The sequence below is a fragment of the Hylobates moloch genome, unplaced genomic scaffold, assembly GCF_009828535.3.
Source record: "Hylobates moloch isolate HMO894 unplaced genomic scaffold, HMol_V3 SCAFFOLD_5, whole genome shotgun sequence".
Classification (NCBI taxonomy): Eukaryota; Metazoa; Chordata; class Mammalia; order Primates; family Hylobatidae; genus Hylobates; species Hylobates moloch.
In genome coordinates this window covers 29,847,493-29,872,931 of record NW_026652280.1, presented here as the reverse complement: position 1 = coordinate 29,872,931, position 25,439 = coordinate 29,847,493, and the positions used below count along the sequence as shown (strand labels likewise).

General features: G+C 44.2%; 1 long non-coding RNA gene across 1 annotated transcript in view; it reads left to right on the top strand.

Annotated features, from left to right (window-relative positions):
- Positions 1–25,439, top strand: part of LOC131383442 (uncharacterized) — an 85,627-nt gene that overhangs the window by 10,581 nt on the left and 49,607 nt on the right. Inside the window, exon 2 of the long non-coding RNA XR_009213473.1 lies at positions 23,507–23,600. This is a non-coding gene — a long non-coding RNA (uncharacterized LOC131383442). The remainder of the gene's footprint in view (positions 1–23,506; positions 23,601–25,439) is intronic.

The window sequence follows — 25,439 nt, the reverse complement described above, 5'->3', positions numbered from 1 at the left end:
TTACACATGGACATGTAGCTTAGAAGATATATAAACTTTGTAATTTTGAGTTAGTCTGGTGATAATTTCCAGGCCTTCTCCCTGTAATTGGTTACAGAAATAAAAACCTCTCTTCTTTCCCAGTTCATCTACATCTCATTATTGGCACGCGAGAATAAGCAGCCCAACCCTTGTTTTGGTCCAGGAACAATAATGCTACATGTTCTCACGTATAAGTGGGAGCTAAACAATGAGTACATAAAAACATAAAGATGGGAATAACAGATACTGGGAACTGCTAGAGCGGGGTGGGGGGAAGGGGCCATGGGCTGAAAAACTCCCCATTGGGTACTGTGCTCACTTACCTTGGGACAGGATCATTCATGCTCCAAACATGAACATCACCATGTAACAAACTTGCACATGTACCCCTGGAATCCAAAAGAAAATCAAGAGTTAAGAAAACCACCATTTGTGGAATGTCTGCTGGGCACCTGCCCAGAGCTCTAGCCCAGTTTTCTGTGCCTTTGCCTACCAAGAGCCACTGGCAAGGTTGAGCCCCGAAGATGTGGCAGCCTTGAGTCTTTTTCAGGTTTCTTCTAATAGATTTGCTTTAATTTAAAGAACAAAATCTCTCTCACTCCCTCCTTCTCTCTCTGCATTTGGAACACAGATTCATCATAACTTTTTAACATAATCCAGTGGTGGCTTTAAGTTATTGGTGTTAATGATTCTTTTTTAATTTTGTTAAATTATACTTTAAGTTCAGGGATACATGTGCAGAACGTGCAGGTTTGTTACATAGGTGTACACATGACATGGTGGTTTGCTACACCCATCAACCTGTCACCTACATTAGGTATTTCTCTTAATGCTATCCCTCCCCTAGCCTCCACCCCTCTACAGGCCCCGGTATGTGATGTTCCCTTCCCTGTGTCCATGTGTTCTCATTGTTCAACTCCCACTTATTAGTGAGAACATGCGGTGTTTGGTTTTCCTTTCTTGTGTGAATTTGCTGAGAATGATGCTTCATCCATGTCCCTGCAAAGGACATGAACTCATCCTTTTTTATAGCTGCATAGTATTCCATGGTATATATGTGCCACATTTTCTTTATCCAATCTATCATTGATGGACATTTGGGTTGGTTCCAAGTCTTTCCTATTGTGAATAGTGCTGCAATAAACATGCGTGTGCATGTGTCTTTATAGCAGAATGACTTATAATCCTTTGGATGTATACCCAGTAATGGGATTGCTGGGTCAAATGGTATTTCTAGTTCTAGATCTAGATCCTGCCACACTGTCTTCCACAATGTTTGAACTAATTTGTACTCCCACCAACAGTGTAAAGGCATTCCTATTTCTCCACATCCTCTTCAGCATCTGTTGTTTTCTGACTTTTTAAATGATTGCCAGTCTAACTGGCATGAGATGATATCTCATTGTGGTTTTGATTTGCATTTCTCTAATGACCAGTGATGATGAGCATTTTTTCATATGTCTGTTGGCTGCATAAATGTCTTCTTTTGAGAAGTGTCTGTTCATATCCTTCGCCCACTTTTTGATGGGGTTGTTTTTTTCTTGTAAATTTGTTTAAGTTCTTTGTAGATCTAGATATTAGCCCTTTGTCAGATGGATAGATTGCAAAAAATTTCTCCCATTCTGCAGGTTGCCCATTCACTCTGATGAGAGTTTCTTTTGCTGTGCAGAAGTTTCTTTAGTTTAATTAGATCCCATTTCTCAATTTTGGCTTTTGTTGCCATTGCTTTTGGTGTTTTAGTCATGAAGTCTTTGCCCATGCCTATGTCCTGAATGGTATTGCCTAGGTTTTCTTCTAGGATTTTTATGGTGTTAGGTCTTAACATTTAAGCCTTTAATCCATCTTGAGTTAATTTTTGTATGAGGTGTAAGGAAGGGGTCCAGTTTCAGTTTTCTGCATATGGCTAGCCAGTTTTCCCAACACCATTTATTAAATAGGGAATCCTTACCCCATTGCTTGTTTTTGTCAGGTTAGTCAAAGATCAGATGGTTGTAGATGTGTGGTGTTATTTCTGAGGTCTCTGTTCTGATCCATTGGTCTCTATATCTGTTTTGGTACCAATACCATGCTGTTTGGGTTACTGTACCTTGTAGTATGGTTTGAAGTCAGGTAGTGTGTTGCCTCCAGCTTTGTTCTTTTTGCTTAGGATTATCTTGGCTATGCAGGCTCTTTTTTGGTTCCATATGAAGTTTAATGTAGTTTTTTCCAATTCTGTGAAGAAAGTCAATGGTAGCTTGATGGAGATAGCATTGAATGTATAAATTACTTTGGGCAGGATAGCCATTTTCCAATATTGATTCTTCCTATCCATGAGCATGGAATGTTTTTCCGTTTGTTTGTGTCCTCTCTTATTTCCTTGAGCAGTGATTTGTAGTTCTCCTTGAAGAGGTCCTTCACATTCCTTGTAAATTGTATTCCTAGGTATTTATTCTCTTAGTAGCAATTGCGAATGGGAGTTCACTCATGATTTGGCTCTCTGTTTGTCTGTTATTTGTATATAGGAATGCTTGTGATTTTTGCAGATTGATTTTGTATCCTGAGACTTTGCTGAAGTTGCTTATCAGCTTAAGGAGATTTGGGGCCGAGACGATGGGGTTTTCTAAATATACGATCATGTCATCTGCAAACAGAGACAATTTGACTTCCTCTTTTCCTATTTGAACACCCTTTATTTCTTTCTCTTTCCTGATTGCCCTGACCAGAACTTCCAATACTCTGTTGAATAGGAGTGGTGAGAGAGGGCATCCTTGTCTTGTGCCAGTTTTCAGAGGGATTGCTTCCAGTTTTTGCCCATTCAGTATGATATTGGCTGTGGGTTTGTCATAAATAGCTCTTATTATTTTGAGATACATTGCGTCGATATCCAGTTTATTTAGAGTTTTTAGCATGAAGGGATGTTGCATTTTGTTGAAGGCATTTTCTGCATCTATTGAGATAATCATGTGGTTTTTGTCATTGGTTCTGTTTATATGATGGATTACATTTATTGATTTGCATATGTTGAACCAGACTTGCATCTCAGGGATGAAGCTGACTTGATCGTGGTGGATAAGCTTTTTGATGTGCTGGTGGATTCAGTTTGCCAGTATTGTATTGAGGATTTTCGCATCGATGTTCATCAGGGATATTGGCCTGAAATTTTCTTTTTTTGTTGTGTCTCTGCCGGGTTTTGGTATCAGGATGATGCTGGCCTCATAAAATGAGTTAGGGAGGATTCCCTCTTTTTCTATTGATTGGAATAGTTTCAGAAGGAATGGTACCAGTTCCTCTTTATACCTCTGGTAGAATTCGGCTGTAAATCTGTCTGGTCCTGGACATTTTTTGGTTGGTAGGCTATTAATTACTGCCTCAATTACAGAACTTGTTATTGGTCTATTCAGGGATTCAACTTCTTCCTGGTTTAGACTTGGGAAGGTGTATGTGTTGAGGAATTTATCCATTTCTTCTAGATTTTCTAGTTTATTTGCATAGAGGTGTTTATAGTATTCTCTGATGGTAGTTTGTATTTTTGTGGGATCAGTAGCAATATCCTCTACATCATTTTTTATTGCATCTATTTTATTCCTCTCTCTTTTCTTCTTTATTAGTCTGGCTAGTGGTCTATCGATTTTGTTGATTTTTTCAAAAAAAACCCGCTCCTGGATTCATTGATTTTTTGAAGGGTCTTTCAAGTCTCTATCTCCTCTAATAACTAAGATCTCTGTTCTGCGCTGATCTTAGTTATTTCTTGTCTTCTGCTAGCTTTTGAATGTGTTTGCTCTTGCTTCTCTAGTTCTTTTAATTGTGATGTTAGGGTGTTGATTTTAGATCTTTCCTGTTTTTTCTTGTGGGCATTTAGTGCTATATATTTCCCTCTTTACGCTGCTTTAAATGTGTCCCAGAGATTCTGATATGTTGTGTCTTTGTTCTCATTGATTTCAAAGAACATCTTTATCACTGCCTTCGTTTCATTATTTACCCAGTAGTCATTCAGAAGCAGGTTGTTCAGTTTCCATGTAGTTGTGTGGTTTTGAGTGAGTTTCTTAATCCTGAGTTCTAATTTGATTGCACTGTCTGAGAGACTGTTTGCTATGATTTCCATTCTTTTGCGTTTGCTAAGGAGTGTTTTACTCCTAATTATGTGGTCAATTTTAGAATAAGTGCAATGAGGTGCTGAGAAGAATGTATATTCTGTTGATTTGGGGTGGAGAGTTCTGTAGATGTCTACTAGGTCCGCTTGGTCCAGAGCTGAGTTCAAGTCCTGAATATCCTTGTTAATTTTCTGTCTCGTTGATCTGTCTAATATTGACAGTGGGGTGTTAAAATCTCCCAGTATTATTGTGTGGGAGTCTAAGTGTCTTTGTAGGTCTCTAAGAACTTGCTTTATGAACCTGGGGGCGCCTATATTGGGTGAATATATATTTAGGATAGTTAGCTCTTCTTGTTGAATTGATCCCTTTAACATTATGTAATGTCCTTCTTTGTCTTTTTTTATCTTTGTTGGTTTAAAGTCTTTTTTATCAGATATTATGATTGCAATTCCTGCTTTTTTTTTTTTTTTTGCTTTCCATTTGCTTGGTAAATATTCCTCCATCCCTTTATTTTCAGCCTCTGTGTGTCTTTGCATGTGAGATGGGTCTCCTGAATACAGCACGCTGATGGGTCTTGACTCTTTATCGAATTTGCCAGTCTGTGTCTTTTAATTGGGGCATTTAGCCCATTTCCATTTAAGGTTAATACTGTTATGTGTGAATTCGATCCTGTCATTATGATGCTAGCTGGTTATTTTGCCTGTTAGTTGATGCAGTTTCTTCATAGTGTTGACAGTTTTTACAATTTGGTATGTTTTTGCAGTGGCTGGTATCAGTTTTTCCTCTCCATGTTTAGTGCTTCCTTCAGGAGCTCTTGTAAGTCAGGCCTGGTGGTGACAAAATCTCTCAGCATTTGCTTGTCTTTAACGGATTTTATTTCTCCTTCACTTATGAAGCTTAGTTTGGCTGGATATGAAATTCTGGGTTGAAAATTCTTTTCTTTAAGATTGTTGAATATTGGCTCCCACTCTCTTCTGGCTTCTAGAGTTTCTGCAGAAAGATCTGCTGTTAGTCTAAAGGGCTTCCCTTTGTCGGTAACCCGACCTTTCTTTCTGGCTGCCCTTAACATTTTTTCCTTCATTTCAACCTTGGTGAATCTGACTATTATGTGTCTTGGGTTTGCTCTTCTTGAGGAGTATCTTTGTGGTGTTCTCTGTATTTCCTGAATTTGAATATTGGCCTGTCTTGCTAGGTTGGGGAAGTTCTCCTGGGTAATATCCTGAAGAGTGTTTTCCAACTTGGTTCCATTCTCCCTGTCACTTTCAGGTACACCAGTCAAACGTAGATTTGGTCTTTTCACATAGTCCCATATTTCTTGGAGGATTTGTTTGTTCCTTTTTATTCTTTTTTTCTCTAATCTTGTCTTCTTGCTTTTTTTTCATTAAGTGGATTTTCAATCTCTGATATCCTTTCTTCTGCTAGATTGATTCGGCTATTGATACTTTTGTATGCTACACGTAGTTCTCATGCCATGGTTTTCAGCTCCATCAGGTCATTTATGTTCTTCTCTAAACTGGTTATTCTAGTTAGCAATTCATCTAACCGTTTTTCCAGGTTCTTAGCTTCCTTGCATTGGGTTAGAACATGTTCCTTTAGCTCAGAGGAGTTTATTATGACTCGACTTCTGAAGCCTACTTTTGTCAATTCGTCAAACTCATTCTCCGTCCAGTTTTGATCCCTTGCTGGCAAGGAGTTGTTATCCTTTGGAGGAAAAGAGGCGTTCTGGTTTTTCGAATTTTCAGCTTTTTGTGCTGGTTTCTCCTCATCTTTGTGGATTTATCTACCTTTAGTCTTTGATGTTGGTGACCTTCGGATGGAGTCTCTGCATGGACGTGCTCTTCCTTTTTGTTTGTTAGTTTTCCTTCTAACAGTCAGGCCCCTCTGCTGCAGGTCTGCTGGAGTTTGCTGGAGGTCCACTCCAGACCCTGTTTGCCTGGGTATCACCAGTGGAGGCTGCAAAACAGCAAAGATTGCTGCCTGTTCTTTCCGCTGGAAGCTTCGTCCCAGAGGGGCACCTGCTAGACGCCAGCCAGAGCTCTCCTGTATGAGGTGTCTGTTGGCCCCTACTGGGAGGTGTCTCCCAGTCAGGATACACGGGGGTCAGGGACTGACTTGAGGAGGCAGTGTGGCCCTTAGCAGAGCTCAAACGCTGTGCTAGGAGGTCCACTGCTCTCTTCAGAGCCATCAGGCAGGGACGTTTAAATCTGCTGAAGCTGAGCCTGCAGCCGCCCCTTCCCCCAGGTGCTCTGTCCCAGTGAGTTGGGAGTTTTATCTGTAAGTCCCTGACTGGGACTGCTTCCTTTTTTTCAGAGATGTGCTTCGCAGAAAGGAGAAATCTGGCAGTCTGGCCACAGCGGCCTTGCTGAGCTGCTGTGGGCTCTGCCCAGTTTGAACTTCCTGGTGGCTTTGTTTATACTGTGAGGATAAAAACACCTACTCAAGCCTCAGCAATGGCGGACACTCCTCCCCCCACCAAGCTCGAGTGTTCCAGGTTGATCTCAGACTGCTGCTGTGCTGCCAGTGTGAATTTCAAGCCAGTGGATCTTAGTTTGCTGGGCTCTGTGGGGGTGGGACCCACTGAGCCAGACTACCTGGCTTTAGCCCCCTTTCCAGGGGAGTGAATGGTTGTGTCTCACTGGTGTTCCAGGTGCCACTGAGGTATGGGAAAAACTCCTGCAGCTAGTTTGGTGTCTGCCCAAATGGCTGCCTAGTTTTGTGCTTGAAACCCAGGGCCCTGGTGGAGTAGGCACCAGGGAGAATCTCCTGGTCTGCGGGTTGCAAAGACCATGGGAAAAGCTATTATTTGGGCCAGAATTATCGGTTCCTCAGGCTCAGTCCCTCACAGCTTCCCTTGGGAAGGGGAGAAAACCCCCTGACCCCTTGCGCTTCCTGGGTGAGGCGATACCCCACCCTGCTTTGGCTCACCCTCTGTGGGCTGCACCAACTGTCCAACCACTCCCAGTAAGATGAACCGGTTACCTCAGTTGGAAATGCAGAAGTCACCCACCTTCTGCGTCAATCTTGCTGGGAGCTACAGACAGGAGCTGTTCCTATTCAACCATCTTGCCAGCAATCGAATAATTATTATTCTTTAAATCTGTCTCTTTTTTCTTTTTCTGAGATGGAGTTTCACTCTTGTTGCCCAGGCTGGAGTGCAATGGCTCAATCTTGGCTCACAGCAACCTCCACCTCCTGGGTTCAAGCGATTCTCCTGCCTCAGCCTCCCAAGTAGCTGGGATTACAGGTATATGCCACCATGCTGGCTAATTTTGTATTTTTAGTAGAGTCGGGGTTTCTCCATGTTTGTCAGGCTGGTCTCGAACTCCCGACCTCAGGTGATCTGCCCGCCTTGGCCTTCTAAAGTGCTGGGATTACAGGCATGAGCCACTGCACCTGGCCTTAAATCTGTCTCATTTCTTTGTATATCTTTCCTACATTTATAATTTTTAAAAATTATCAAAACAGCATAACCATATCACAGAAAGTTAGAAAACTGAGAAAAAAAAACATTCACTCATAATGTCATGATTATAACATCCATTTTGGTGCATTCTCTCCTAGTTTAATGTCTCTCTTAGCTAAAGTCAGAGTGAGTGTGAAATATGGGTTCCATTTTTTGTTTTGCTTTTTCTCTTTAACATTGTGTCATGAACATTTTTTCCCATGAAATTCTATGGTCCCCTTGGATCATTCTAGTGTCTGTTGAATATTGAAGAATGGAATTTCTTTAGAACTGTCCTTTTTTGTTTTTGTGTGTGTGTGTGTTTTTTTTTACTTTAAACTTTACTTTTAGCAGAGCTATTCCTTAAAAAAAAATGTTTGCCTTTCTCTCCCCACCCTCAACTTCATATCTCCCATGTAGCCATTTTTGTCCTGGATTTTGGTACCTAGGTCCCTGGAGAGTCCTCACTTCTTCAGGGCTCTCCTGTAGCTGCCCCACGTGGAAGGCACAGCAGTTGCTTCCTAGGCACATGTAATGTATGGGGATTCATATCCAACCTCTGGGATCAGGCCTTTTGCATCATCGGGTGGACAGCACTGGAGGCAGCAAGGCCTGAATCAGTGCAAGCAAGATCTGTGGAATGAACATATGGGTCATTTAAAATGGGTCCTGACCCATGGCAGAGAGAGTACGGCTCATCTGCAAGTGGCCAGGCAGGTGAGTGATGGTTTTTCATTTCTTGAAAAAGAAATGAAAGAACTGAATTAAGGGTTGTAGAGAAGTCTTAACTAACAATTACAGGAACTATATAAAACCATGTGTGGTATACTTTTTGGGAAATTTAAGGGATTTCCAAGGGTGATTTTTATTAGTTTGATTTTCTATTTCCATTCTGACTTCAGGACAAGATGCAACTCCATCATTTTTGGGAGTGACCTAAGCCAATCAGGTTGGTCTTTCAGCATTTGCTATGAGCTCTCAGAAGCTTCCAGAAGTGGGAAGTAATAGAGGCACTTTGTCCCCTTCCCCCAATTTCTCCCTGAAGTGGCATGTTACAACAAAAGCAAGTGATGGGGTTCAGGACATGTTACCCCAAAATACAGCCACTTGACATTTGGGAATGCTACAGGAGCAGAAAGGTCACTCTCACCTTCTCTCACCCGTTTCCCTTGAAGCAGATCTAAGATCCTCATTCAAGAGGTACCCTCTCTATAAAAGAGCCAAAGACAGAGACACCTGGAAGAATCTGAACAGATAGGCCCTGCTAAGTTCCCCCAGTTTATTACCATTAGATCATACCCTTTTGTCCGCTAATCATACTGCCCCACGACTATCCACTCTTCATCAAACCTAAGCATAAATATACACGTTTACCTGTGTCTTTCAGTTCTCCTTTCTGAAAGCTCCCATGTCACATAAAACATTTATTTAGAAAATCTGTATGCTTTTCCTTTGTTAATCTATGTTTTGTTATAGGGTCTTTGGTCATGAACCTAGCAATGGGTGAGAAAAAAGTTATTATTTTCATTCCCTACACAAGTATTAGACCAAATTCTACATGACAGCAATCAAATGACCTGTTCTTCCAAAGTCAGGGATGTTACCACTCACAGACATGCATCAATCCCCTTGCATCAGATGTGCACTCAGAGGGGGTGGAATAATATCATGGTGAGTCAGCGGCAGACCGCCCCCACCCCACCGCCATGAAGTGGCAAACCCAGAACCAGATGGATTTCACACTCTAGGCTGCACTCCAGAGGGGCTGGGTTGCTGGCCTGGCTACCTTCTTAGACCTTGTTTTCACAGGTGGTGGGTATTGTAACATCTTTCTAGCTAACCACATTGATCAGCATTCATTTCACCAGTGAAAAGTTAGAAATTACTTCTATCATCTTGTATGTTAATTCTGGAGCCCTCTGACTTAAATTTTGAAATCAAGTGATTAGTGCTTTAAATGCTAACTAGCCACTCTCGGGGTGTTGATTTAAGTCATCTTACAACTAGAAACGACCAAAATGCTCACCTTCATGAGACTCCATAAGGAAAATTTGGTGCAGTCACACAATGGAACAGTGTGCTACCGAAGTAAGCAACTAAGGAAGCTCTCCAGGAACTGGTGGAGAAACACCTGCCCCCACCCCAAGATACAGGGTTCAGGGAAAGATCAAGGTGCAGACATCTGAGGAAATAATTTGCTGCATCCTATGGAGCTGGAAGAGAATAAGGGTTTGCATTTGTATTTGCTGTGATTGCATAAAGAACCTCTGGACAGATATGCAGGAAACTAGTAAGTTACCTCTGGGGATCAGGGTAGGAAAGAGGATTTGAAATAGGGCCAATAGAGGTAGGAGTAGAAACAAGGACTTTTCATTGTAATACATTTCATATTGTTTTGATGGTTTTACCATGTGAATGTATTATCTATTCTGAGCAAGTAAATGTATAAGCTAATTTCACACAGGTACATCATACTGTTTATACCAAAGCATTTTAAAGTAAATTGCAGCAAAGACAATAAGGCCATGGTGCTCAGCCCTGCCCTTTCTTTAAGGTAGCACTTGTCAAACCATGGGGCCGAAACTTGACATCACAGGATAAACTTACCTTGCTGGGAGACCTGGAAGGGAAACAGGCATAGATATATTCTGAGTAAAATATAGCTTTGCAGGAAAGCCTTCCTGGCTCCCTGTACACAACCAGCTGCTGACCTTCAATTCTGTGGTGTGGGATGAGCTGTCATCAGATGTTCTCAGATCCCAGTGTTAGGTAAAGGTGGGTCCAATGGGGTTTTTAGACTTTCTACGGCAAATTTCATTTGGTGTCCAAAGACTTCTGGGAAATAGGATTATCCCTTTTTGAGACAAGAAGGATCTCAAAGGGCACATAATTTGATTAAAGCAATTTGACCGAAGAACTCCCAGGTCTGCATTTTTATTCTGACATACCATCAGTGGCTAGGCTATGGGAAGAACTTATTTATTTCTGCATTTAGTTACTTGAGACAAGAGCTAAAATTGTTCTACTCTTGACTTTTTGTTTGTTTTTGCTTTTTATATGCTGCCATTTTTCCTAAAGGATTTAAGGAAAGCTTTCACACATTAAAAAAAGAATGTGAAACACAACAGAGGAGACAGAACTTGAAATGTGGCTCTACCCTCTCTCACAGCCATGGCTCAAAGGCAGCCCCCAGGGGTTGCCCCGTCTTGCAGTCACTCTAGGCATTGCGAGGGCACAGCACAGTGCGGGATGCAGGAGAAGGGCAGGCTGGCAGTGATCACATTTTTGTTGATAAGGAGAGATGGGAAAATTGCCCAGAAGTGGAGAGGTTCTTCCTTTTCCTTAGTAATTTGCAAAGAGAAACTCTGAGCCTTTTCGAGAGTGAGATGTTATCAGCAGGGAGGCTGATAACCGTCAGCTGACGGTTGAGCGTTGTTCTTTATCAGTGATTTCTCCCTCTGACTCACCTCCTCCCATATTCTCAGTTGACAGTAGTTGTCACCCTGTCAAAGTTGTGGCACCCCAGGACCACCTCTCAGTGCCATTTGCACTCTGATCTCAGTGGCTTCTATTTGTATTGACCTGATGCTCATCTAGGAACCATGATGTGGCATTTTCTTGTTTGATTCTCATCTTAACGGGAGGGAAGATCAGAAAGGTGAAAGTGATGATGAGACCTAGCTCCAAGATGGAACCCTCGATTTACCCAGGATTCTGCAATTCTATTTTAAAAGAATACCAAAAGTTGCCTCACCTATATGAAATGTCATGTGTCAGGAAAGAGTATTTCACAAAAATTAGGCTACATGCCAAAATTCCAGCATTTTCTGTGCTTAGAACCCAGGTCAGGAAACACTGGTCAGGAGCTCTTCCTGCCTGGCCAATGTCGGGAAGAGTCTCGGGGTTTGGTTCCATCTCCAGCTCCTCGCTGACAGGGCCAGGTCTGATTTGCTGCTGTCCCCAATGCCAGGTACATGCAGGTGGCTTCACAAGCATGCGACCTGTGCCGTGGTTCAGGGCCCCACAAGCAGAAAGCCCTGTGCTTGGTTTAATGCTCTGCTGTCACCAGCTTGGAATCCTGAATAATTTTATCTTTAAAAATTTTTTTACTGTGGTAAAATGTATATAACATAAAATTTACCATTTTAACCATGTTTAAGTATACAGTTCAGTGGCACTGAGGGACATTCACAATGTTCCACAGCCATCACTGCCATCCATCTCCAGAACTTTTTCATCACCCCAAACAGAAATGCTGTACTTATCAATCAATAACTCTCCCACCCCCCCCCTTTTCCTGACCCCTGGTAACTTCTATTTTACCTCTATCTCTGCAACTTTGACTACTCTAGGAGCCTCATATAAGCAGAATCGTACAGTATTAGCCTTTTGTGTCTGGCTCATTTCATTTAGCATAATGTCCTTAAGGTTCATCCATGGTGGCGCATGAATCAGAATTTATCATTCTTTTTTGTTTTTTGTTTGTTTTTTTGAGATGGAGTCTCGCCCTGTCGCCCAGGCTGGAGTGCAGTGGCGCGACCTCAGCTCACTGCAAGCTCCGCCTCCCAGGTTCACGCCATTCTTCTGCCTCAGCCTCCCGAGTAGCTGGAACTACAGGCACCCGCCACCACGCCCGGCTAATTTTTTGTATTTTTAGTAAAGACAGGGTTTCACTGTGTTAGCCAGGATGGTCTCAATCTCCTCACCTTGTGATCCTCCCGCCTCGGCCTCCTAAAGTGCTGGGATTACAGGCGTGAGCCACCGCGCCTGGCCTTATTCTTTTTTAACACTGAATAGTATTCCATCATATGGATAGACTACGGTTAATCTATCCATTGATCTGTCAATAGACATTCGGGTTGTTTCCACCTTGTGGCTATTGTGAATAATGCTGCTATAAACATTGGTGTACAAGTTGCTATTTTTAATTATTTAAAAAAGATTATTTAAAAAGTAGTAGATAAAAACCATTAAAACCCAAGGCTGATGGGAAGAAAATGGCAAAAAAAAAAAAAAAAAAAAAAAAAAAGGATATTGAATGGTAACATACAGGGAATATCTGATTCTTCCTTATTCATTTATGTCAACATTTTCATCCATAACCAGTTATCATATACCTCATAGATTTAATAATAGCTTTAGGGGTGGAAGGAGAGGAATAAACACACACTAAATATACCTAGTAAGAACATTTAAAAATAATTAAAGAACATTTAAAAATAATTTGAAAATATTTAAAAAGTATATCTTGGAGTTGGGGTAAGAGGGTTCATTCTACCTTCTCACTTAGCCCACCTTTCCTGGCTCAGTCTCCATCCCCAGGGGTTGGGAATTTGTGACCTGGTACAAGTTCCTGGGGTGCCTGACGGGCTGAGTTCCCCCAGGAAGTTTCCAAGGGCCCTGGAAGGTTTATAGGCAAGACACCTTGGGGTCATTTCCTCCCCTCTACCATTTGGTTCCATTTGCTGTACTGAAGTGAATTCCAGTAAGATTAACACCCTTGATAAGGGAAGAGAGATGAAGAGGGAAGAGCTCTTTGACTTGGTCTTGGGAAATACACTTCTGTCTCTTGCCACCCTGGAGGGCCAGCAATAGCTGAGCTGCCAGGGAGTGGGGATTGGGCTGTAAAGTGAGACTTCCTTCAGTCCCCCACCTCCACTTCCTTATATTAGCAATTTTAACAAAAGGAGGAACATGAAACCAGATAGTAATAATCTATCAGCCTTTCATGTTGTCCTGGGAAATCTGCTTGAGAAGCCACATGCCGGGGGCGAGTCACAGAGGTCCAGCCTTGCATTGGCTGGGAGGATCTCCTGATCCCTTGGAAGAAAGCTAGTCCTGCTCCTATTGGAAGGGAGCAGACCTAAGGGCCGCAGCGATTGCCTGGCTTGGTGACACTGGAACGCATTTCTACCACCGTGGCCTCCCAGCTTCTGCTCAGCCCCTGGCAGGCAGTGTGTGTGGCTTCTCGAAACTGTCTGTGAAGTTTGGAAGAAAGTCCTGACTAGGTTAGGAAAATAAGAAAGACAGTCCATGGCACAGCCAACAAAATTTGTGTTTGAGTGTCTGCCCTGTAAAGACAGGCCACGAAGTCTGCCCCTGGTTCAAATTATCCGACTCATCCCTCCCAGGGGTGGCAATTCTGATGTGACTGAAAAAGTGTGAAGGCTTCTTAATCCTGCAGAAAAATCACACTTTCCATAGTAGCAGCTCATTCCTGGTTTGGATCTTAAGACTTGGGCTTGGCAGGCAGATCAGTGCTCTGAAATCCTAGAAGGGAAGATTTACCAACTCTCCCATGGCAACTGTCTGGAAACTGACTGGCCACAGTGACCATGGGCTCCTACCTTCTGGGTCAGGCCTCAGCCAACTCCTTTGCTCCCCTCCCTCTCTGCGGGCCACCTCTCTCTGTTTACCATGGACACGTCTTTTCCATTTTCTGGAAGCATATTTGAGAAAAAGAATCAAGAAATTATCGCTTTTTTTTTTTTTTTTGAGATGGAGTCTTGCTCTTTTTGCCCAGGCTGGAGTGTAGTGGCGCAATCTCGGCTCACTGCAACCTCTGCCTCCCAGGTTCAAGCAATTCTCCTGCCTCAGCCTCCCGAGTAGCTAGGATTATAGGCAAGTACTACCATGCCCGGCTATTTTTTGTATTTTTCAGTAGAGACAGGGTTTCACCATGTTGGCCAGCAGGCTGGTTTCAAACTCCTGACTTCAAGTGATCCTCCTGCCTCGGCCTCCCAAAGTGCTGGGATTACAGGTGTGAGCCACCAAGCCCAGCCAAGAAGTTTTCTCTAGCTCTGCATACAATGCATTCTGGGCAATGTAGATCTGTTATAAGGGCTTGGTGAAAGGGGGTGGGGTAGGGGGGCACGATGTCCTAAAATGTAGGAGCTAGAACAATAAGAGCTGGCATTAAAAAAAAAAGTTTTAATAAACACCAGCCTTGGTGCCTCATTTCATTTACTCCTTACCACAAATGACTGGAGGTAGTTTCCTGATTTTATAGGTGAAGGCAGGTTAAGTAACTTGTCCTTGTCCATGTGTGTTGTAAGTGGCAGCACTGACATTCAACTCAACGCCATCTCAGCCCAGGGCCCATGTTCTATCACTAAGCTACCCCCAAAAGGACTTTGGAGAGCACCTTGCTTAGAGCTCTCATTTATCCAATGCAGTGGAGGCTCCGGGGTCCCAAGGGACTCCCTCAAAGTCATGTAATTAGCTAATGAAAAAGTTGGGATGAGAAGCCAGATGCCCTGTCTCCTGCACCAGGGTAACGTGGTTGAAAGAGCTTGTGACTGTGCCCTTAGAGTTGGGGTGACCTCAGGCAAGCTGATGATCGCTGAGCTGCCAAGTCGCCATCCATAGAACCAGCATGGAAGAGACCTACCTCCTAGTTTGCAGTGAAAGTTAGATGCAAGGGTCCACGCAAAGCTCCCAGTGTTGAACCTGGTGCTTGTTAGAGATTTAATACAGTTACTATTATTTACTCTGGCAATGGTACAGGGGCAGAACTGGGCACAGGGCAGGCCCCTGCCAACCCTTAGAGATCAGCAGAGAGAACCTCTTACTTGACCCATGGTTTGGAGTAATAATCAAACCCATGCTTGGGGTCCAAGAACTGGGCTGAGCCCTGGGCTGGAGCCGACCTACCATGAGGGAGATGATAGTACAGTGACCAATGTCCCAGTTTACACAGGATGGAGGAGTTTCCCGGGACGTGGGCCTTTCATTCCTCAAACCAGAACATTTCTGGAAATGGCTGGCCACATGACAGCAGCAAGTCGGGGCCAGGGTGAATACCCTTGGGCCTCGGTAGAGCGAGGAGTGGCTTCCAGAAAAGAGTTTGGGGCATCCCAGCGGCAGTGTCTGAGGCCACCCTGGAGAGTTATTTCCTGGTGAAGGTGAAGGGCTTTGGAGCAATGAAGGCATTCCTGGGGGAAGGAGCCTGTGGGCCTTAAACTCCCGTGGGGCAGGGAAGCCAGGCCCCTCTTGGGCCCCTAGAGCACTGAGTTCTGATATTGAGGGCCCCAGGATTGGGGTGCTGCAGAGACTTGGGAGAACAATGTCATGAAGAGGGGGAGGCCAAATGGCCTCCACTGGGCCTTTGGTGGCAACACTCTCCTCTCAGCATAGATTCTGGGAAAGGTGAGGCTTCCTGGAACCCCCTAGGGCCCAAAGGCTGGAGCAAGCCTGATGGGAAAAGGCACTGCCGTTGCTCTGGGCCTTGGACGAGACTTCCTCTCATGGGCCTCCGTTCCCCCATCTGTGAGACGCCTAAATGACTCAGGGACCTGTCTAGCTGAGATAGGGGGGGAGGCAAAGCAAAGACATTGAAACTACTTTCTCTCTTTTTTTCTTTTTCTTCTTTTTTTTTTTTTCTTTTTGAAATGGAGTCTTGCTCTGTCACCCAGGCTGGAGTGCAGTGGCTTGATCTCAGCTCACTGCAACCTCTGCCTCCTGGGTTGAAGCGATTCTCCTGCCTTAGCCTCCAGAGTAGCTGGGACTACAGATGCATGCCACCACACCCGGCTAATTTTTAGATGGGGTTTCACCGTGTTAGCCAGGATGGTCTCGATCTCCTGAGCTTGTGATCCACCCGCCTTGGCCTCCCAAAGTGCTGGGATTATAGTCATGAGCCACCACGCCCGGCTCACTTTCTCTTTAAACTCCGTAAGAACTGCCCCATTTCATTAAAAAAAAAAAAAAAAAAAAAAAAGCCAGGTACAGTGGCTCATTCCCGTAATCCTAGCACTTTGGGAGGCCAAGGTGGGCAGATCACCTGAGGTCGGGAGTTCAAGACCATCCTGGCCAACATGGCGAAACCCCGTCTCTAATAAAAATATAAAACTTAGCCAGGCATGGTGGTGCGTGTCTGTAATCCCAGCTACTCGGGAGGCTGAGGCAGGAGAATGGCTTGAACCCGGGAGGCAGAGGTTGCAGTGAGCTGAGATTGTGCCACTGCACTCCAGCCTGGATGACAGAGTGAGACTCCATCTCAAGTAAAAAAAAGGAGCAAATGGCTCATGATCATGGCCCAAGATCATGAAATCTTTGTCAGTCTGTGCAATTCAGAAACGCAGGGCAGAAAATAGTCTTGATCTGTCCTCTCTCGCCCTCAATGAGCACCATTTCCAGCTGCGTCCCCAGCAGTTTGGCAAAATAGAGCAGTCAGAAGTTTAGGAGTCCAGCTTTCAGTCCTGGCTGTGCCTGTTCCTGTTCCCAAGTGTCCTTTTCACATGTCTGAGCCTATGTCCCCATCTGTGAAGGGCGGGGGCTTGGGGCATTCCTATTCTGATTCTCTCAGAGGGTGCTGCAAGAAGCAAATATGAAAGGGCTTTGAAAAAGATAAAGTTCCACTCATACTTAAAGGATTATTATTTACTTAATTCCTTGAAAGAAAATCACATTGGGAACTTCCTCAGGCCCTGGAAGGTTGAGTTTTCTGGGGATAATTTCAATATATCTGATGGAGGTTCTACACATGCCTGGCTGGTGGGGGACCCACATCCGGGGGACATACTCGCTCAGCTGCATCTCACTATTATATGAACGGGCCAAGTGTGGCCTCAGTGTCTTGTTCATTTATTCACAGCAGGCTAGGACCATTAGCCCACAGCCAGCCAGTGCTAAACTCAAATTCTTACATATCCAATTGCTTGGAATATCATCCAAATAAACATACAGATGGTCCCTGACTTACAATGGTTCTGTTAAAAATGTTTCAGCTCTGCAATGGTGCAAAAGCACTGCACATTCGGTATGCTCTCTGACCTTCGATGGGGTTAGACATTTTCAGCTTGTGATGGGCTTGTCAGGAGGCAGCCCCATCGTAAGTTGGGGAGCATCTGTATTTCTGGCCATTTAGAGCCTACCTATTTTGCATATTCCAACATCTGCTGACCATGGATAAGACAAACCCTGTGGCTGTGAAGGACTCCACATCGCTGCTGTCCTTCAGAGCTCTCCGACCCAGGGACTCCCCACCTTGTGGAGGGACATCACCCGGACAATTCCCCCTTCTTCCCCAGGAGCTCCCCAACCCTAGCCCTACTCCCCTTCTGGGTGGTGGTCTTGCCTGCCAGCTGCAGAAGGTCCCTTGCCGGGAGGGACACACCTTCTCCTTCCACACTGTCCAAGTGCCACCCAATATAGCTTGTTGCGTGTTGCTGCCTCCCATGGTCTGGTGTCTTCCTGGATCAAACCTGACATTCTCAAACTTATTGCACTCCCTCTGCCTGCTCCTTAGTCAAAAAAATCTCAGACACTTTTCCAGTGGCTCAGTGTAGGTGCTGTGTAAATAAAGCCTCCTTCATCTGGAAGTTCTGCTGCGTGAGGCTGTGCTCATCAGGGCCCGAGGCCTTTGGGACGGGCGGTGACTCCTGGAATCCAGAGGGACAGAAACCCAAACCCAAATGCCCAGGCTCCAGGCTCAGGTGACATCTGTGGTCAGACACCTGCAGCTGGAGGTGGGAATGGCCAGAGGAGCTGCTGGGGCAAGGATAGGAACTAGGGCAGACAGGCCTCCAAGGTGCTGTTGCTGGAAGGGTGGAGCTTGGCAAGTAATCTTTCCAAGAGAGATCACTGGAGAGGGTCCCACAGAGATAGATAAGGAGATGGAAGTCTGTGAAGCTGTGTGAAGTGACTTGCCCTGTTCACGTGCTAATTACGGGCAGAGCTGGGGTGCCTGATAATGACTCTTGAACCACAGTCCCCTGCTTAAACTTGCAGGGGGTCCATTTGTACCAGAGAGTGAGTCACGTGATTTGCCATAAGCACAGTACTTGCAGGCTGGCCATCATCTTTATCTTACAGCTGTAAAATCAGAATATCCCAGTCCCCTGGCTGCTGTGATTGGTTCTGGGTGAAAAGTATTTCAGCAGAGCTGGTGATAATCAATGCCACTTTTCCTGTACTTGCTGAGAGTAAGGCACATGGTCTTTCTAGCTATGCACAAACCTGGACAGTGAGGGCCTGGACCTGCCATGCAACTCTTGCCCCACATAGGGACAGAGAATAAAGACAGCCCAGAGAACAAACACAGGAGACACAGACTGAATTCTGGTAATATTGTTTGAGCTCACAGATCAAGCTTCACCTGAAGTTCTCCTGGGACTTTTTAGTCATGAGAAATTATTTTCATATAACGAATTTGAGTCAGATTTTCTCTCTTTGTAGCTTTGGCACTGGGGTGCCAAATTGGCCATCCCCCTGTAGTTATTTTCCACTCCTATTCTTCAGCCATGGTTCTTTTGATCATCATAGTCATCTAATGCATCTCTTGCCAGATCCCAAAGTTCAGCCTAGTTGAATAAATATTTATTGAATTTCTACTGTATACCAAGCCCTGTGTTATGTTGTGAGAGAGAAAGATTATTAGGACATAGTTCCTGCTTTCAAGGAATTTATAGACTCAGAACATGTTATTAAGTGAACCATAGCACACAGTGATATGTGTACTTATGCAAGTCCATGCAACGCCCAGAAACATACCTAGGAGGAAGGAATTCAGTCTGGGGAGGTGAGGGAGCTATGAAGGGGAGGGGACACTGGAACAGGCTTCTGAATGATGAGAGTGAGGCTGGAGGCAAGACGCTACTGAGCAATGACTGCTTTCCCCCAGCCTTTGACCTTGCTTAGGTGGCTGGCTGTTTGGCTTCCTTCCCCACAGGCTAGTTCTTGCCTGTGCACAGTGGCTCCTGTAGAGAAGCTTGGATCAGTTCCTCGGGGGATGAGCTCAGGGCCATTCGGCCATACGGGCCACCCTGGGTTTTTTAGCTTGGAGAAGAGCTGAGTATTCTAAAATGTATATTTTGGGGCTTTGGTATTTGTGTTTATATACCTAAGGATTTCTATATGGAGAATAAGAAAGTATTACGTCTACTTTGTCGGGCTCAGAAAACTGAGATAGGACCGGATATGGGGAGACTTCATCAGACCCTTGATATAACCCCGGCTGAGCTGCTCAGCCTCCCTCCTGCATTCCTGCCCACCCAGTCCTGCAGCCCCGATGCCTGGGCATTACTAAACTGTTTGCTATTCTCGGAACACATTAACTCTCTCTTCCTCCATGTCTCTGCAATGCTGCTCCCTCTCCCAGGAAGGCCTTCTTTTTTTCTTTTTCTTTTTTTTTTAAACAGGATCTTGCTCTGTTGCCTAGGTTGGAATGCAGTAGTGCGATCATGGCTCACCACAGCCTCGACCTCCCAGGCTCAGGTGATCCTCCTCCCACCTCAGCCTCCCAAGTGTCTGGGACTACAGGTGCACACCACCATGCCCAGCTAATTTTTTCTATGTTTTTGTAGAGATGGGGTTTCACCATGTTGCTCAGGCTGGTCTCAAACACCTGAGCTCAAGCGATCCACCCACCTCAGCCTGCCAAAGTGCTGGGATCACAGGCATGAGCCACCACACCCCACCAGGCCTCCTCCTTGTCACGGTCACGGTGACTTCTTGTTCTCACACTTCACATAGAGTGCTACTTCTTCTGGAACCTTCTGCTCCTTCCTGGGAGACCTATGTATTCCTCCTCTTATGTTCTCACAATCCTTCATACAGTCTGTGGAGAGAAGGGGGAAGAGGAGGACCTAATGACAAGAACGTGTAAAACTGAGAAAATAGGAGGCTCTGCAGGGCGAAGCCCAGGGACATTCTGTCAGACCGAATAGTCCATTCCCCTCCCATCAGTCAACAGTGCTCAGCACTATTGCGCATTGAGGGTTCTGTTTAGAATGACATCATTTGTCCCTAGAGATGCTATCAAGGCCCTTCTGGAAGGGCCTAGCCCAAGTAGACGACCCCTGCTCAACCACCCAAGCCATTCATAAGCTACCTGCTACCCCGCATCACAGTCATTATTGGATTGTGTTGTTACTGGCAGCACAGATGTCTCCTCTTTGAATTGTAAGTTCCTTGGGACTAACTTATAGCTTATAGAGTTATTCAGCAGGCATTCAATAAATAGATGTTGAATGAGTCAGTGAGTTAGTAAGGAGAATGAATACATGAACCCTTCCCATGGATGGAGAATGGTGATCAAAAAAGAAATTAATAAAGAACCAAAAACCTGGGCTCTTATCAATGTAACTATGGGCAAGTGCTCTGACCTTTGGAAGCCTTTTCTTTCTGAGGATGAGGATGGTGGGCCCTTGAGCTCAGGCTGCAAAATGTTGACCCTAAGAGCACCGACCTTTCTTACAATGGCAAGTTTTTCCAAGTGCAATCTGCTGCCTCCAGAAATGCTCTGTTAGACTGGTAACTTCCTGTTGGAATCCTGCATGGGGTGGAGAACCAGGTTCCCCTCCCCGCATCCCCTTTGTAGCACAAAGGTTTTTCTTGTCAACTTGCCCACAGTCTCACCACTGGTTAAGATGGAGCTGAACATCCCAACCAGTTCTCTTTCTACAAGACCATGTTGCCCCATCACAATACCTGAAAATCTGCAACCATTTGAAATATGCTAAGAGTACTCCACAGACTCCACTTTGCAGTCACCAGCCAAAATGCCAAGCACAGCTAGAGGAGATAAAGGGACGTCAATCAATCTTGTTGAAGGTGTAAAACCAGGAAAGGGACTAGAGAGACTTCTTGACACTCATTTTGGGTCAGACGAAGAAGTGAGACAGAAACTGGGAAATGGAAATAAAGGAAAGGGAGAGTTTGAAAGAGCTTATTATTAGAAACCAGACGGGCGAACTCTGGGGTCAGTTTCCTTCCCAGTAGCTTTTCTTGATCCCTTCCCAGTGACAAGGCATGGTTTTTGGCTGAGGAGGCTTTCTTGGCTGTGGCATGAAAGGAAGGGATGCTGGGCTAGCAGTTTTCTGGGTCTTGGGATTTCAAAGTCGAGAGGGCAGAAGGCTATCCTTTTGACCTCGTGGTCATGCACAGCTGACATCTGATGAGTTGAAGCATCCAAGAGGCTTACCCTTCACCCCATGGTTGAGCCCAGAGCTATTCTCAAGAATGAGAGGAACCAGAGAAGACTTCAGTGTCAGATGTCCAGGCCAAAGAGTTAGGAGTTTAGTTTTCTTGGTTCTGTCACTCCAAGACATTCTGGCTACAGCAACGTTGTTGAAGGTGTGTCTCTGAGGTTACATATTAGAGCATCATGTGGAAAATTTAAACATATTTCTTTAACACTTCATGAAGCAGACACTGATAATTGGCTACCCCTAAAGCCTCTCTCAACCCCAACCTCCCTTGCCATTTCTCACCATCAATGCAAAAGTTGTTAAATATTTACTCCCATAGTCTTCCTTGCAGATAGGAACATGAGTCTTCTTTGCAGATAGCCACATGATCCTGTTCTAACCATGAGATAGAAGCAGAAGTTGAAAGTTTTTAGGAACCTTATGCTTTCACGATGAATGAAACCGAGAGGACCAACTTGGGATTTTTCCTTCCTCCTCCCGTGTGCTATAAATACAAACATGATGGCCAGAACAGAGGCAGCCCTCGTGGTAACCATGAGGGAAAACCAAGAAAATCACAGTGACATCTGCCTGAACATGACTGACCCATTGAATCCAGGCCAGCGACTTTCTCTCTCAGAGATTCTTGTCCTTTTTTAAAAACTCAACATTTGAAGGTATTATCATCAAGTTTTCTGGCTTTTTTTTTTTTGCCACCGAGGGCAATCATAATTGATACCCGGAAAGTCTCAGTACCTTTAATATGCTAATGTGTATTTTGAATCTCCAAGAGGTGAAGAGAACATGCACCAATTCCAAACTTGTATGACTCAGATACCATTTAAAAAAAAATAATTGTTATGGGATTAGTGTTTCAGGTACATCCCTTGGGAAACTCTGGGTTAGGGGATCACAAGCCTGGTGTGATGGATGGACGCTATGGGAGGGGGCCATGTTCATGACCTGGATAATCCCTTCCTTTGGAGCGTAAGACCTGTCACTTGCTTCTAACCATTAGAATATGGCAAAGTAGATGGGATGCCACCCCCATGATTATGTCATAAGATACAGAGAGGGAAAGAAAACAAGATATACATACATAATATATAGGTAGTTCCATCTTGCTAGCACGTACAGCCGCAAGAAACTGAATTCTACTAACAACCACAGGAGCTTGGAAGGGACCGCAACTTCAGGTGAGACCACCGCAGCACCAACCAACAGGGCAATTGAATTGCAGCCCTGTGAGATCCTAAGCAGAAGAGTTAAGCTGTACTCAGAGTTCTGATCCACGGAAGCTAGGAGATAATCAGTGTGTGTGTTGTTTTAAACACTAAGTTTGCGGTCATTGTTACACAGCAATAGAAAACTAGTACACCTGGGAAAGTGCCGGCTCTCAGTGCAATGCTGTGGCTTGTAGGTCAGCTGTTATATGGGGTCTGGGGCTGATGAAGTTCAGGCTTTCTCCTATAGTTCATCTGCTTTCCTTCTAGCACATTGTCCTCAAACACAGCTGCCCTAACCTAGCAAGCTCTTTCACATCGAAAACCCTCAATAAATGAAACTGCTCCAAATACAGGCCATTCTGCCCTGAGTTTTGTCACCTCTTACTGGCCTTTCAGTCTTTAGAAATACAAAGTTGCCTTGTACAGAGGGTTCATTCCATGTTCTAGCTACTTGGAGAGAAAACGTCTTCCCTGGGGGGCTTGGACATTATTCTTGGAGACTATTTTACCCCTCAGATTAGAGAAGCTGGTTTCCTGGTATTTTGGTTATTTATCATTCTTTCCTGTTCTCATTTGAGATTCAAAATATATGCCTTCCTGTGAAACTTCCAGAAGAGGAATTGATGGGTGAGAGTAGCAAAGAGGCTTTGTGGGGTCCTTTTCACAGGGATATTTCCAAACCTTTTTTAGTAAAAAAAAAAAAAAAAGAGTCCATTTACCTGAGTTTTTAATATTTTGTCTTTTGCTCCAAATATTAAAGTCTGTGGCTTCAGACATCTATTTAGCAGATGCGTATTTGCTACTTACTCGGTTATTCCTTTCATTAACTTTTTCTAGACTCCTGTTTCACCTGAGGCACAGAAGCTTTCCTTTGTTCACCGTTGCCAGCAGTTATTGGACAGTGGCTGGGATTACCTGTCAGAATTCACAGGTGAGCTCCACTCTGCACAGGGCCATGAAACCCTCCTGCTCAATCCACCCCGGCTCCCCTCCATCTGTTCACACACATCTGTCTTCTTTTCTATCAAGTCACAGACAGAAGGTTTGTCTACATAGAAATTTAAAACTGCAGCATAGTGGTTTTTTTTAAAAAAAACAAACAAATCAAGACTATCATTAAAATCAGAGTGGAAAGACCAGCCACAAAGATTTTGCAAAATTCTACAAAAAGAAAAAAAAAGACAAAGGGTTAATACTCCTGTTATAAAATGTGCACTTACTTTTCAGTAAGAACTAAATGGTCACATTGAAAAATTGGGAGGACATGACTGTGTAAATCTGAGAGAAGAAATATAATTGCCCAAGAACTATGAAAAGATAATGATATTCCAACTTACATTAATCAGCGAAATGCACATTTTATTTAAATTTAAATTTTACATTGTATTGGAACAGTTTTAGATTGGCAAAGAATAAACAGAGTGATAAAACCAAGTGTAGGAAAGGTCTAGAAAATATGAGCGATTTCACATCCTGCTGTTAGGACTGTAAATGGATACAACACGTTAGGAAGCCATGGTTGAAATTGTGCCTGTGTTCAGTACCACCACTGATGCAGATCTTGGTGTTTTTTGTTTGTTTGTTTGTTTGCTTTTTGTTTTTTGAGACAGAGTCTCACTCTGTTGCCCAGGCTGGAGTACAATGGCATGATCTTAGCTCACTGGAACCTCTGCTTCCCAGGTTCAAGTAATTCTCCTGCCTCAGCCTCATGAGTACCTGGGACTATAGGTACACACCACTGCACCAGGCTAATTTTTGTATTTTTAGTAGAGACGGGGTTTCACCATGTTGGCCAGGCTGGTCTCGAACTCCTGACCTCAGGTGATCCTCCCGCCTCAGCCTCCCAAAGTGCTGGGATTACAGACATGAGTTAGCACCACTGGCCCCACTGATGTAGATCTTTTATTTCTTCAGATTGAGATGTATCCATCACATATTGCTGAACAGAAAACATCCTAAACAACATGATTCTAGTTATCTAAAACTCACACCATATGCATATAAAGTTGCATACAATGTATGGTTAAATCTCTAAAACATACCAAGAGAAGTGTTCATGAGGATGGTCTCAGTAGCTCTTTCTGGCTCGTGGGATTTGGGGGTATCTCCCAAGTTTGAGAGACCAGCCTGTTCCCATACATCTCTAGTTCAGTGACAACAGCCCACAGCCTTTCCACTTTCCCTTCTGGTGTCCGGTTGACCTGCATTCTCTGGGCACGTTCACTATGGGAAAAAAAGATTGGGTAGTGAGGCCATTCACAAGAAGCAAAGAAAACTTGGGTCTATTGAGAGAAGATAAAAAAACATTCATTTTATTTTAAAATTTATATGTATTTTAAAGACATTTTAAAAAATAACATCTAGGCTGTTGCCCAGGCTGGAGTGCTGTGGTGCAATTTTGGCTCATTGCAGCCTCTGTCTCCTGGGTTCAAGTGACTCTCCTGCCTCAGCCTCCCAAGTAGCTGGGACTACAGTCATGCACCACCACACCTGGCTAATTTTTGTATTTTTAATAGAGATGGGGTTTCACCATGTTGGCCAGGCTGGTCTTGAACTCCTGACCTCAAGTGACCCACCCGCCTTGGTCTCCCAAAGTGCTGGGATTACAGGAGTGAGCCACTGTACCTGGCCGCTAATTTTTTTATTTTATTTTTTTTGTAGAGATAGCATCTCTCTATATTGCCCAGGCTGGTCTCAGACTCCTGGCCTCAAGTGATCCTCCCACCTCGACTTCCCAAAATGCTGAGATTACAGGCATGAGCCACTGCAC